Below are 15,218 nucleotides of genomic sequence, written 5' to 3' on the forward strand. Positions count from 1 at the left end.
CTTTCTTTCACAAAAGAATCCCAGCACTCTTTCTATTTTGCCTGAAACTCATCCATTGCCGTATGGACTAGAGCCCTAGGGACTTAGCAGGCCTACTGTTAAACAGCCTTTATGCAGAGAGTGTTACACAGCGAGCTGGCATCTGCTCTGGGAACACGGAAGAGGAGCCAGGAGTTAGAGGCAGATTGACTTCTCAGTTACTTGAACAGTAGAGCAAGTGCCTACAAGAAGAAATTATCTGCCTAGATACAGTGTCAAACAGCCAGCACCATACTGGCCATAGCACACAGTAGGTCCTCAGAAAATACATGGAGCATAAGTATTTGCTGCCTGAACTAAGAGAAGTTGTTGGGAAATGCAAAGGCTAATTAAGCAAGCTCGCTTGTGAAACCTAACCTCTAATAATCTTTATACCATTTCATAATGCACTTAGCAGAAACCAAAATGACTATTTAAAAAAATAAAATTGTGTTCATTTCAAACACAGGCATGTGTCCATCAGCGGCAATATTAATGTGGATTTTATTAACTTAATGTCATGATTTCATTGTAACTCTAACTGCACAACCAGTAATTAAGTACTTGGTGCTTTTCTCTGTCTCTCTAGGCACTTGGATTTCCTTCAGAGCTGTAATGCCCCTGTGAACTCTATAATGACTCATCGCCAATAGGGTCCATACAGCAACTTCTTTAATTGCCTCCACATCTCCCTCTCTCTCCAAAAATGGAATTCATAAATGCAGGTGTGGGAACATAATTAAGGACATAATGTTTTCCATCTCTTCTTAACAACTGCTTTACTTCATTCACATTTCAGCTTGTAAAGCCTTACTCTCAACGGAGTAACCCACAGGAGAACTTCACAGATGCTAAAAACACATACACACTATAAATTAATTGTTGCCAATTGAAGGAACTGAAGGGGAAAAAAAAGAACTTGCACAATGCAATGTAATGTGTTAGGTATCTAGTGACATAGCTGTACATTTAATTTCATCATAATATCAAACTTAGACACCAATTACATGTGAACCCACAACTGGTTCTTTTTGACAAATAGAGTCAAGTGGTTAGTAGGTTACTGTGTTTTCTTGGAAAATGGCCACCGTGTATTAAATAAATAGGATTGTCTAACCAGCCTATCTGAGAAAGGATACATTGTGAACTTCTATCTATTGTGATTGAAATATCATCCTCTAATTTGGGTATGAAAACAAACGTTCATACAAGATACCATATTTATATGGTTCAATCAATTGCACTACACTTGTCCCATTTGGGTGGGAAAACACAGCAATGAAAGAAAATGTGGTAGGAAAACCGTGAGTCAAATTTGATCAGTGCAGATTTACTCACATTTTCATAAAGCAAAAGTCATATTTTCACTAGGGCACCTCCTTTGTTCAACAGGTGGCACAAAACCCAACAGTCCAGGGACACCATGAAAGCTATCTGCATGCATTTCATCTTATGGACACCAAGCCAAAAAGGCTAAAGGTGCCCCTATGAGAAGTACACTATTTTTTTTTCCCCTTCCAACAATGTAACCACCATTGTACCACATGTGAGCAATCCCATGAGATGTCTGTGCATGCCTGAAAAAACTCTTTTCAGTGCTGTTTCCTTTTTTCCCCACAAGAAATATAGTTTCATTTATTATTTTTTCTATATAGATAAAACTACTTAGAATCTTAAAACTCTGTATTATTTTGTTTTATTTGTTTATTTTTGCATTCATTACATTGATTGCACTGTAATGGGATCCGAGGATTCTAATAATGGAAGAGAAATTTGGATGGGTGCATGTGAGAGAAAACTCATAGGCCATTTGTCCTGCGTTCTAAACTGTCATTGTGATTTTTGTGTGTGTGCTTTGTAACTCATTTAATTTAGGACCATGATAAGCAACATAGATCATGCTTTTCCAGATGTAATTTGGAAGAATTTTTTTCTTTTGACACATTTTTGCTAATAAGATAAAATATGCTAAAAAATTCACTTACTTTCATATGGAAAACTTTAGTTTACTGATCAAGGAAACTGTTCATCATGAATCACACATAATTGAGTCATCCAATAGCCTAGGCACTCAAAAAACTGGTTCCCAGCTTCAACTTTTATATTTTCATAATGTGTCTGTGCCTTGATTTCTTCTTCTGAAAACAAATCCACATCTTGTTTATTTTATGGACAGATGGAAGCTTTGATGTGGTCAGATAGAGAAGTTACTTTGTAGGTTGGGATTCCTGTGCCAGTGTAAAATCATAGTGTTTTTCTTACTTTCCTTATTGCTTAATGGGATTATTCAATGTTTTATCAGCTTTATACTTTCTCTGAATATTGATGGTTTTGGATAACATTCACCTTCTGTGGTTGTTTTTAGCTAATGCATTATTTCCGGGAGTACAAGGTGAGTCACTGCCGGGCTTGAACTGCAGCACTGACAACTGCTCCACATCCCAACATTTATTTCGATTATGTTTTCCTTTTTTTTTTCCAATTTATTTATTTTCAGAAAAACAGTATTCATTATTTTTTCACCACACCCAGTACTCCATGCAAGCCGTGCCCTCTATAATACCCACCACCTAGGTACCCCAACCTCCCACCCCTCCGCCACTTCAAACCCCTCAGATTGTTTTTCAGAGTCCATAGTCTCTCATGGTTCACCACCCCTTCCATTTTACCCAAAAGCACATACCCTCCCCAATGTCCATAACCCTACCCCCCTTCTCCCAACCCCCCTCTCCCCAGCAACCATAAGTGACTCTTATGTTTTCCTTTTTATCTTCATTTTTCTCTTGTTACTAAAATAATTAATGTTGATATTTATATTGTTTCTATTTTTTGTAATGATATACAAGGCAATAATACATATTTTACTGCACACGACTTTAAATATTTGTGTGATTTAATTCCATATCTTCTGGTTGGAATATGAAGTCTTTTGCCCACAAACTGTCTGAGTTAAAATGGAAGACTGTTTCTTTGGCTTCTGCCAAATTCTTCCAAAATTGTAATAATTTCAAATCTATAAAACAATATCTGAACTTCACTTTCTACAATATGTGCAAATATACATGATTGATTTATATATCAAAAAAGGAAAAGAGGAAAAAAGGAAGAAGAAAAAATAGCTTTCTGTTATTGACTTCTACTTTAATTCTATAGTGGTCAAAGAACAGACTTTGTATGACTTGTGTCCTTGGTTTTGTGGCCCAGGATATGGTCTATCCTAGTATGTATTCTGTTATTTTTGGATAAAATGTTCTATAAATGTCAATTAGATGAAGTTGGTTGATAGGGTTGTTTATGTTTATATATCTGCATTTGTTTGCTGGAGCTTCAGTAACACAGAACTATAAATGGCCTTTTTTTTAAATAATGTGATTTTTAAAAATTGTGTTAAGAACACTTAACCTGAGATTTACCCTCCTAACAAATTTTTAAGTGTACGACACCAATACTGTATTGTTGACTATAGGCACAATGTTGTACAGCAGATTTCTAGAATTACTCATCTTGCATAAATGAAACTTTATACCTGTTGAGTAGCAATTCTGTTCCCCCTCTCTCCAGCCCTTGGCAACCCCTATTCTACTTTCTGTTTCTTGGAAATTAACTATATTATATACTTCATGTAAATAGAATCTCACAGTATTTATCCTTCTGTGGCTGCATTATGTAACTCAATGTAACATAAAGTCCTCCAGGTTCATGTATATTGCAACACATGGCAGGATTTCCTTTTTTTAAGACTGAATAATATTACATTGTATGTATATACCACATTTTTATCCATTCATCTGTCAATGAACATTTAAGCTGTATCCATATCTATCTCTTCAAAATCCCAATTTCCTTATTTTTCTATATACCCAGAAGTGGGATTGCTGAATCATATGATTGTTCTATTTTTAATTTTTTGAAGAACTGCTGTACTGTTTTCTGTAGTAGCTATATCACTTTATATGCCCACCAACAATGGGCAATGGTTCATATCTCTTCAATTTCTTGCCAACATTTGTTATCTTTTGTATTTTTAGTAATAGTAACCCTAACAGCTATCAGGTGATATCTCAATGTAATTCTGATTTACTTTTCCCTGATGGTTATTAACATTGATATTTTCATATAATTTTTGGCCATTTATATGTCTTATTTGAAAAAATATATATTCAAGTCCTTTGTCCATTTTTTTAAAAATTAGGGTTTTTTTTCTATTGAGTTGTATGGATTCTTTATCTATATTGGATATTAATCTCTTATTAGATATACAGGGTTTTTAAAAAATTTAATTTTATTTTATTTTTCTTTCAGTATTCCAAAATTCATTGTTTATGCACAACACCCAGTGCTCCATGCAATACCCACCACCAGGCTCACTACACCCCCCACACCCCTGTCCAAAACCCTCAGTTTGTTTCTCAGAGTCCACACTCTCTCATGGTTGGTCTCCCCCTCTAATTTCCCCCAACTCACTTCTCTTCTCCATCTCCCAATGTCTTCCATGTTGCTCCTTTTGCTCCACAAGTAAGTGAAACCATATGATAATTGGTTATCTTTGCTTGACTTATTTCACTCAGCACAATCTCTTCCAGTCCCTTCCATGTTGATACAAGAGTTGGGTATTCATCCTTTCTGATGGAGGCATAATATTCTATTGTATATATGGACCATATCTTCTTTGTCCATTTGTCAGTTGAAGGGCATCTTGGTTCTTTCCACAGTTTGGCGACTGTGACCATTGCTGCTATGAACGTTGGGGTAACAGGTGGCTCTTCTTTAACTACATCATTATCTTTGGGGTAAACACCCAGTAATGCAATTACAGGGTCATAGGGTAGCTCTATTTTTAATTTCTTAAGGAATCTCCACACTGCTTTCCAAAGTGGCTGCACGAAGTTGCATTCCCACCAACAGTGTAAGAGGGTTCCCCTTTCCCCACATCCTCTCCAACACTTGTCGTTTTTGCAAATAATTTCTTCCAGTCTGTAGGTTTCCTTTTCATTCTATTGTTTCTTTAGCTGTATAGAAGTGGTTTTTTTTAGCTTGATATAGTCCTCTTTGTTAAGTTTTTTGTTGTTGTTGTTTTTGTTTTTTGTTTGTTTGTTTGCTTGTTTTTTGCTTTTGTTGCCTATTTGAGTCTTTTTGGTGCTTTTATGAATGGGATTGTTTTCTTAATTTCCCTTTTGGCCAGTTCACTGTTAGTCTATAGAAATGCGACAAATTTTTATATGATGATTTTGTATCCTGTAACTGTACTGACCCTATTAATTCTAACAATTTATGAAATCTTTAGGATTTCTACTGATAAGATTCTGTCATCTTGGGATAGTCAGTTTCACATCTTCCTTTTCAATTTGTAGGCCTTTTATTTTCTTGCCTCGTTGTTTTATCTAGGACTTCCAGTTCTAAAGTAAGCATATATTTATAGTATATTTATGTATTAATATAGGTCCAGTACTATAGTTGAATAGAAGGGGTGAGGGTAAGAATCTGTACCTTATCATTGATTTTAGAGGAAAATTTTCAATTTTTCCACCATTAACTATAATGTTAGCTGTGATATTTTTCATATATAGATTTTATCCTGTTGAGGTAAATTTCTTCTATACCTAGATTTTCACAACTTTTATCATGAAAAGGTGTTGAATTTTTCAAATGCTTTTTCTGGATCTATTGAGATGATTATGTGACTTTATTCTTCCTTCTATTGATCTGGTGAATCACATTAATTGATATTTATTTATTTATTTATTTATAGATTTTATTTATTGATTAGACAGAGAGAGAAAGCACAAGCAGGGCAAGTGGCAGGGAGAGGGAGAAGCAGGATCCCTGTTGATCAGGGAGTCCCACATGGAGCTCAATCCCAGGTTCCTGAGATAATGACCCAAACTGAAGATAGACATTTAACTGGCTGAGCCACCGAGGCACTCCCTAATTTTTATATGTTGAATCATTCTTGCATCCCAGGAATAAATCCCACTTGGTCATAGTATATAATCCTTTTAACATGTGGTTGAAATCAATTTGGTAATACTTTGTTGAGGATTTCTGTACATAGATTCATCAGGGATATTGGTCTGAAGTTTTCTTTTCTTGCAGTGTCTTTATCTGGGTTGATATTAGACTAATGCTGGTTCATAAAGTAAGTTTGACCTAATATACCAAAATACCATAGACTAGTGATTTATAAACGATAGAAATTTATTTCTCACAGTTCTAGAGACTGGGAATTATAAGGTCAAAGTGTCCGCAGATTTGCTGTCTGGTGAGAACCCACTTCCTCATTCACAGATAGCCTTCTTGTCACTGTGTCCGCCCATGGTGGAAGGACTTAGGGAGCTCTCTGAAGTGTTTTTTACAAAGGTACGAATCCCATTGAGACAGATCTGTCCTCATTATCTAATCACTTCCCATAGGTCCCAGTTCCTAATACCATCACATTGGGGATTAGGATTACAACATATGAATGAGGGGGTGCCAGATTCAAATGCTTAGTCTATAGTACCAACCCCTAGGAGAGGGTACTGACAGGCTGGGGACATTGAAACCATGCTCCACTATGCTCCACTTCTCCCATCATCCTGCAGGAGAGGTCTCAGTTCTGTACTTTCTGTAAGACTTGTAGAGCCTGGCTGGCTTCAGAAAGGTGCTCATTTCCCCAACTGTTGTCCTGGCCATGGTAGCTCTTTGCACTCTATGTGAGTTGAGATAGAAACCAGCTCCTCAGAGAGTACACTGAAAGGCCAGGAGCTGTCTGATCTCCACCCTTCCCCTCCCCTGAGAGAAGTAAGAATTCCTCTTGGCACTGAACCATGTCAACTCAGGGGAGGGGCTGACATGGGTAAAGAGAAATTGTTCTTCTTACCATTTCAGTGTGATCTCAGATCTGTGTCATCTGATGTATTGCGAATTCTGAAGTGGAATTTGGACTTCTCTAAAGATATTGTGCTACTTATATCGTTGTTAAATCTGTGTTTCTGTGGGGGAATGAGGGCTGGGACTTTTTATCCACCATCTTGCTGCCCTCATTCCTTCTTCACCCCCCTGACAATCTCAGTAATATTTCTAAGCTAGGGATAAATAAATAGATTCAATCGTTAGAACTGTCAATCCAGCATATACATTCTCCAATTAACCAAGCAACCAAGAAGATATTTAAAAATAGTCTTGAAGAGTTCAGTGTTTATTCTCTGAGCAGGTTTTTCAAATTAGAAATTAACATTTAAGAGAAAACAAACAGAGGGTTGTGGCAAACCAGGGCTAAAAAAACTCACATTAGCACATGGTCATGTGGGTTCTTTTTTCAGGAAAAACATTCCAGATTCCACAGATTGTCAGTGGAAAAACAAAAACAGAATTCCCATCCATTTTCAAGTATGGCAAAGTCTGCATAAAACTTGTGTGTTTCTGCCTTGTTCTCTCAGAAGCACAAGTTGTTACCCTAGTAAAGCACTCCCAGTGAGCAGGGGTTAAGGCTATGGTAACACGGGAAAGATATCGGACAAAGCCACAGAAACACTTGATCTTAGCCTCAACACTGCCATTACCAATATCCGGCACCTCAGGTTATCTATAAAATAAGTTAATAAATAATATCTTCTCCACTGCTTCCACAGGTTTTTTGTAAAGATTAAATGATAATATTTGAGGACCTCTAAGATATAAAATATGTAAGGAACATTTATTATTCTTAATTTCATTGTTTTTGTTTAATCGCTGTTGCCACATCACTTATAAAAAATCATCTCTAGTAATAAATGTGGTTAACATCTACTGGTATGCTCATAGACATGCTCTGAGATGAAAAAGTACTGGCTTGAGGTGTTTGCCGGTAGTTGTGGTGGAAATACCCTCATCATGGACCATTTTTAAGCTGCCAATTCACAAAAGTTGTGAATATTTAACAACTGGCTTTTGTGAGCTGGTGCTGACTGGCTCCAACAGAGCCCTGAAACATCAAAGAATATTTAACTAGAATAGAGGGGGTTCCCAGGAAGGAAAACAAATGTGTGTGTGTGTGTGTGTGTGTGTGTGTGTGTGAACCTTTGCTTACCGTTCTTTGCAGTTGTTCTAGATTCTTGCTCTCCTCTCTAGACTTCTTTATCTTCCCTATCTGCTAACTCAGCTATCACTGCCTCTGGCTGTTATGAAACTTGAAAACTGGCTGAGTATTTATTTGTTTTGTGACAAATACTCAAATACTATAATATGAATATCAAATACTGTGACAGTTACCCTAACAATATGAAAAATCTCATGTCATAAACTGCACTAGAGATTAAATAATAAAACAACTTTTAAAAATCTGCTGAAAATATGCACTGGAGAAGAAAGAAAAATTACACATAATGTTCTTTCTCCAATGGGTTGAAGGTAGTAGTGTGCAAAGATAATGGAATTTGTTCAGAAACCCCATGTCCAAGTCTTAGGCAGCCACTGCTCAACTTTTGGTCATAGCAAGTCTCCTCCTTGGTTTCAAGCTCAGCTTTATCTTCTATTCAGTGGAAAGGATAGCATTCATCCATAGATCACAAGGGTTGGTTTTGAGGTTCATATGAGATAAAAACATGTGATAATCCTTTGTAAACAGTAAAGTACTAAATAAAAGTTAGTCACTACTATGAAGTAACTGCTACATATTACAAGGAGAAAAGGATTTTTGCAAAACTGTAATTAAGGGAGATCAAGAATATTGGTTAGTGGGAATCTGATCTAGCTTGGCGGTTATAGATAGCTTCTCTACTGTAGTGATAACTGAGATAAAATCTGGAGGAGAAATGTGAGTTGGCTGGGGAAAAACATGGGGGAGAACATCCAGGGCAGTAGGAGAGGTATGGACAAGGATACTGTAAAGAAAAGACACAGGGCGAGTATAAAGAACTGAAAAGTTCTTCATGAAGAAAACTGGCACCTGTCTTGCCACCATTTTCAGGAAGCATGTACATTTCCTACACAGAGGGGAAAACAAAAGCAACTTTGCATCCTGAGATAACCACAAAACCCAGAAACATCCTGTCTACTTCAAGTCCCCAAGACAAATAAAGCCTTGAATCCCTTCCAGAAATTTAATAACTTTATCCTTCACTTTGTATAACCTTGATATCTAAAGATATAGAATGATCCTTGAAGTTATGATAATCAAGTGGGGAACTTCTGTTTTTTAAGCAATGAAAATAATAAACAGATTATTAAAAAAAGAGTAAGGGTTAGGACATGTAGAAGTTATAAATTAGTTCTTTAATAGGGCTCCTTCATTCTGGTTAAATAGCTCTTAATATATTTATGTGGTAAGTAAAAAAAAATACTTCAAGAACTTTTGGAACTTGGTAAATTATATATAAACAATATATATTTGAAAAAGTTATATGGGGCCAATGAAGAATCACACTCCAAAATATCCGGAGGAGTTTCTGAGACTCCCAACAGGGATAGAGAATATCACGCCCAACACCTCTTTTGAAATAAAGGAAGATTTGGGATACTGGGAAGCAGATGGTTGTTCCCACTCATCTTTGAAACATTTGGGTATCCAGTGTTTAAGTATAACCGAGGTTCTGCAGACAGGCATGAAGGCAAAGAGCGCTAAGAGCTCTATTCCCCGCATTTATACCCCACTTTGAAACATGGAAGATTTCATTTTGTCTTTTTCTCTTGAGGTGTGGAGTCATGAGGATGGGGAAAAATTAGAGAAGAGGGGAAGAGTCTTGTATTTCTCCCAGAGTGGATGACCAGCAATCATGGCTCATTACCAGTTTATTTGACATAAAGATGAAAAGAAATACAAGTTGGCCATAATCCCCTTTTCCTGGACAGTGAACAATATAGAATGAATACGTGCAGTATTTTTATGTTAACAAAAGTCATGACATATATTTGAACTTGAATTTAACGCTAAAAGAAGTTTCCTGAGAAACTAAAGACTTGGTTTTATGTCTTTTGAAAAATTATTGATATGATCTGTGATATTCAGGAGGAGACTCATGAAATCAGCAGACACTTTGTCATTCAAGTAAAGACAGATAGGGGGCGCCTGCGTGGCTTAGTCAGTTAAGCATCTGCCTTTAGCTCAGGTCATGATCCTAGAGTCCTGGAATAGAGCCCTTCATCTGATTCCCTGCTCAGGAAGAGTCTGCTTCTTCCTCTCCCTCTGCGCCTCCCCCACTTGTGCTCTCTCTCACTAGCTTGCTCACTCTGTCTCAAATAAATAAATAAAACCTTTAAAAAAATACGACAAAGATAGATATGTACCAGGGGATGAATACTCAGATGTTACTATTGCATGGTTTATAAGACTGTTGTGAGAAAGAACTAGTTAAGCAAAAAAGAAAAAAAAGAGATCAAGCATTTGAATGAAAGACTTCTATATTTCTATATTATAGAAATATATGCCATAGACATGTACACAAAATAGAGATGATTTTTTCACTCCAACAAACATGTACATTTAGCAAAGAATTTAACAATACCTTATGGATTACAGAGATATTGAGATATAGATATTGAGATATAGAGATAATATGCTGTAGTAACTAGTGGAGTAACAGAAGAATCACGAAATTTCGACAATGCACAGTTGTGCCCAAAGAGAAAGAAAATGCCTTGCTCTGGAAGCCCTATCCACTTTAGTAAGGCGATGGGAGAGAATATTAAACTTCATAAACTCAACAGTCTCTTCTTTCAGGTTAACTCACTCTCCTGGGTTAATATTCAACTAATTCAAACTTCAAGCTCAGTATGAGAAGTGTTTGTGGCCTCTCTGTAAAGTTTTTCTGTTCTTCTCTTTCTTAAGTTGGTATCTGGTCCAACTTTCAATGCTAATGGCTTTCATATGCGAATACTGTAGGAGAGGTCCCTGGTGCAAGGGTTCTCCTTTGCGTCTGGACAGTTTCCCATGCTATGCGGCGTGCTTGCTTGGGTTTGGCCTCTGAGCGAGCCTGGTGCTCCTTAAGCAGAGCTGGTCCTTCCTATTCATGCCAAGGGCTGTGTGGGAGTGCCTGTGTCTCTGCCGATGCCTGATAGGCATTTTCTTGAAAGGCATTTGCTTCCCATGGCCATCATTTCCAATCCCTGGCCTCTTCTTGTCCACTCATGCTCTTAGCATCCACAGAGCATGGCCATTACAACTAATGCAAAGAATATTGTTAGCAGAATATTGTGGAGGCTAAATGGATGGCCTGTGGGTTCTGATGTGAATCTGGGTCCATCACTTGCCAGCTGCATGAACTTGAGCGTGTTACTTAAACTCCCCCAGCTCCACGGTCTTTTGTCTAAGAAGGGCTAATTGGTTTATTTAGCAAGTGCTCATATAGTGCCTGCTACACACCGGGTGCCTCGTCAAGGGTTGGGGATACTGAGGTGAACAAGAGACATACGGTATCTGTCCTCACAGAGCTGACAGTGTGGTAAAGACGGCCAGTGTTACCTGTGCTGAGAAAACATAGAAACGTCCATGGTAAGAGAGCTGTTCGTGGGGTGAAGATTCTGCTACTTTGGGGCACCTGAGTGACTCCGTGGGTTAAAGCCTCTGCCTTCGGCTCAGGTCATGATCCCAGGGTCCTGGGATTGAGCCCCACACAGGGTTCTCTGCTCGGCAGGGAGCCTGCTTCCTCCCTCTGCCTGCCTCTCTGCCTACTTGTGATCTCTCTCTCTGTCAAATAAATAAATAAAATCTTTAAAAAAAAAAAAAGATTCTGCTACTTTGTTACTCGAGAGGTGAGTAGTGACCAGTAAGTGGAATCACAATGAGGCTGTTTTGAATTTAGTAAGAGGCAGCACTAAATATAAGTGATTTCTAATTACAGGGGGGGGAACTTCTGAAATCATAAGGTCATCACTGGATGCAACAGGTTTAATGCCTGCACCGATGGGAGCTGGGCTAGGTGGCCTGTGGCGTCAAGCGTCCTCTCCCTGTGACAGCTGGATGCCTCAGTAGGACTGCAGCATCATTAACGGCTGAGAACAGAAGGGTTAATGTCACAATTGACCCACTGACTTGTCAAGTCTGTCTTTGCCTCTACGTGGAGCCAGTTCTGGAAGATGTGTACATTTCTCCTCTTCTCTGTTGTCAAGTAAGAGTTAATGTGGATTTTCCCTACTGCCTTTGCCAATTTACTGTGCAGAGCCAAGGCTTGGGATGGAAGGGATGTTAGAAAAAGAAGAAGAAGGGAAAAAAAAAAAAAAAAAAAAAAAAAGAGCAGCTGCCTTTGTGCTCCTAGGCACAGAGAAAAAGCAGGCCAGACCAGTCAAAGGCAGGGGAAGAGGTGAACCCGGGGACAAAGAACAGATGGAATGTGATGAGGGCACAGAGAAACAGATTTTTGAGAAATACAAACGGGTTGAAGGAAATGCGAAGTCATAGGGAGACTGGAAGGGAAGACAAGAGAAAAAATAATTGAACCCAAGGAAATGAGATAAAATCAGAGGGAGAACATGGGAAACAAAAAACAATGGGTTAAGCCGCTGCCTTCGGCTCAGGTCATGATCTCAGGGTCCTGGGATCGAGTCCCACATGGGGCTCTCTGCTCAGCGGGGAGCCTGCTTCCTCCTCTCTCTGCCTGCCTGCCTCTCTGCCTGCTTGTGATCTCTGTCTGTCAAATAAATAAATAAAATCTTTAAAAAAAAAAAAAAAAAACATAAAGCAAGGAGGAACAAACAGAGCTTATGAGGTAACAGTTTGGTGTCCATTGAGGGTCTTCGTTCCCGAGTAGGGGACAGAGACCGGGGAGCATGTGTGTTGCTGCGGGGGCCTCCCCTCCAAAATGTCACAGCACAGGCTGTTCCAGGCAGGCTCGGCCTCCGGCGGACCCACCAGTTCACCATGGGGCCGTGTCTCCCTCTCAACGCTTCCTCAGCGAGAGGCTGAGGGAGAACGTCCTACAAGTCAGGCAAAAATCTTCTTCATAAAAGCACAACTCTTTTTGAGTCCCTATTTCTTAGCCTCTAGTCATTCTTCCAGCCCAGAGCGCAGATAGTCTCCTCACGAATGGTCACCGGGTTGCACCCACTTTCTGGTCAGTCAAAAGCACAGTGAGAGTATAGTACTGAGGGTTACTAGTTCTGCTTCGCAGGGATGAATCAATTGTAAAGAAGCCCATAACTGCCATGTCCTGTGCTGCGCGGTTCTCACGAACCCTTCTTCTGAGCACCGGGTCCCCGCGCAGGCCTCCTGCCTGGGTGTCGCTGGGCTCCGGACCCGGGAGGCCCTCGCTGAGAAAAATCAGAAAGGGCAGCTGTGGCCGTCAGCAGGAAGGGAAAAGCAAATCTGATGGGATGTTACCCTACCCCGAGCGGCAACTTTTTTAAACACCCAGATTACTCTGTTGTCTTTCTTGTCTTCGAAACTCACTAATGGCAATTTGTTCAGCATCTTGTCTTGAGCCCTTTTGTTCTTCTCTAATCCTCATTTTTCATCTACGTCAGACTCTCTGACACACAGACCTGGGATAAAAACTCATCGAAGTCCATGCTGCGCTGTGTCTGGATCACGGAGCTGTTGTCATCTGTTACTCTGTGAGCGATTTCTCTCCGTATCTCACTTCACCAGCCCCCTTCAATTATCATTTATTTCTGGCTCCGTATCTACTACTTTTTGTGTTTTTATTTTGAGGAAACGATCTTATCAGCTTATTAGCAAAATCCGTTAGCAGTTGTTTAGGAATTTTAGGATGCGTTTAGAATAGTTGTTTGAAAGTTATATTCGATCACAAATATCCCTGACAATTTTCATATGTTCAGATGAGATGGATAAAAGCATCTCTAGGTTTTCTGAGTCTGGGGCTTAAAACAATCAAACAGCTTTATGCTAGGAGGCAAGAGAACTCATTTTTGCAAGGAACTCACAAAGTGTCCTGGCCGTCAGTTTTGGACCAAATGTGAACCTTTGGGGGTTGAAATTCATTTATTCCTGGCAAAATGTGACTTCCTGCTTCTAAGAATAAAGGCTTGAAAAGACTTATTAAAGGAAGGCTCCAGAAAGACTTCTTAAACTTCAAACAGGTCTTACAAAACAACATTCTGATGAGTTAAGTGCACATGAATTAGAAGCATATGTATTAAATTTCCCTTAAAATACACATGGGTTTAAAAATTAAGGGAGGGAAAGACTCTTGGCAAAAATCTATTTTAGGTTTGGCTAAATCCAAACCATTTGAAAGTAATTCTAAGGAATGGGACAAAAGGCAGATTAAAATTCTTAAACACATTTGGGTATTGAATATGTTTAATTTTTTTAAAAAATGATTTAAGCTTCCTTGAATAAGAAATGTTGTATTTGTTTAAATTTCTCCTAAAATGAAGGAAAACTGCCTGGGAGCAATATCTATCTTTTGGAAATGCCAAATGCCTGGGGAAGGGTTGAAAGATCTTGACGATCTTAAATCAAGGCCAGAATTGCTTGGAAGAAAAATAAAACTTTACTCAAGGGAGTTGTGACTTTTGTCCTGTTTTGCCGCTCATGTCCTCCTTTCAGACCCTGTTCCTTCATCTCTCAGGTTAGTGATGTCATGGATTCTTGCCCTTCCAAATACACACACATACATACATACACAAAGGACACCGTGAAAATTAACTAAAGCTTGTCTGCAGTGTGAGTGGAGAGAAAAAAAAAAAACAAACAGAAATGAGTCTTAAATATCCTATAATTAAGTCAGGCATAGTGCCATTGTCCTCCATTAAATGGGATGACAACAAAACATGAATGGTTTCTAAGTGATTGATTTAGTTGATATGAACCTAGGAAGACTGGACCAGGATTAGAAACTTAATAAATCCTATGTAACGGAGAGACTGGTATTTATAGTTTCCACCTATATCTTGTTCTTAAAATATTCTTTTTAAATAAATATCAAGGTCTTATATCTAAGTGAGTCATAGAAATATCTGGTCATTCAAAATGCATTACAGTGTGAGTATTATAGGAAGGGTGTAAAACCAACATAAAGAATCAAAAAGTGGAATGGACCAGTGGAAGCTACTTGAGAGGATACTAGGGACTATTAAAATGTCATTTTCAAAATTCTTGTTTTTTTTGTTTATTTGTTTAGTTGGTTGATTAGGTTTTTGTTATTTGTTCATTTGTTTTGATGAGGAGGTAAGTAAAAATTGAACAAAGACAAACCAGGGCTTAGGAAGGTAGGCATAATATTAAAGGTCAGTTCATCTAAACAAGTACTTTTTAAGCAGCTATATTATTCCCAGAATTATGCCCA

This window comes from Neovison vison, chromosome 4, assembly GCF_020171115.1.
Source record: "Neovison vison isolate M4711 chromosome 4, ASM_NN_V1, whole genome shotgun sequence".
NCBI lineage: Eukaryota > Metazoa > Chordata > Mammalia > Carnivora > Mustelidae > Neogale > Neogale vison.